Source organism: Elephantulus edwardii, unplaced genomic scaffold (assembly GCF_000299155.1).
Source record: "Elephantulus edwardii isolate Elephantulus edwardi_28Jun2011 unplaced genomic scaffold, EleEdw1.0 scaffold00353, whole genome shotgun sequence".
Lineage (NCBI taxonomy): Eukaryota > Metazoa > Chordata > Mammalia > Macroscelidea > Macroscelididae > Elephantulus > Elephantulus edwardii.
The window spans coordinates 1,290,735-1,291,341 of record NW_006400103.1 but is presented as its reverse complement, the minus strand read 5'-3'; positions in this window follow the sequence as shown (position 1 = coordinate 1,291,341).

Below are 607 nucleotides of genomic sequence, written 5' to 3'. Positions count from 1 at the left end.
CATCAGACTCACAGTGACTTTCAGCAATCCATTGCATAGGTAATCGTCTTCCTTGGCCTGTCCAAGGAAACCCAAACCTGTGTGGGAGGCACGCAGCACCCCCAGCACGGGCGACCATTGGGGGCGTGCCCCCCACCCCGCTGCACAGATGCTCGGCGGGTGTGCAGCCCTTCTTGTGCAGGCAGCCGGAGGGCGCCTGCTTCCCCAACAGCCGCCATCCTGGCTCCAAGAATTCTCTCCAGACCAAGTCCACCTCGCGGCAGTGTGGTGGCTTCACTGTACCAGTCTTGAGAAGGGCCGGTGCCCAGCATCCATCCTGGGTGAGGGAATCCATTCATTCCGGCTGTGGAAGCCTCATGGAGCTGGAGCAGCTGTGCGGTGCAGCGCGGGCTCTGCAGGGGGAGGGGGGGTTGGGAGCCACGAGACTCACCTATTTCTCCTTGGGAATCCTTGGATTCCTGTTGTTGAGCCTCGATCTTCACTGAGGGCCAGTCATAAGCTGTTTAAGACTAGGTATTTCTGTCATCACAGGAGACTAGAGCGAGGGCTACATGGTGGAGGGGACCTGGGGGAGGGTTTGTAAAACAATGAAAGAATCTTTTCTTTT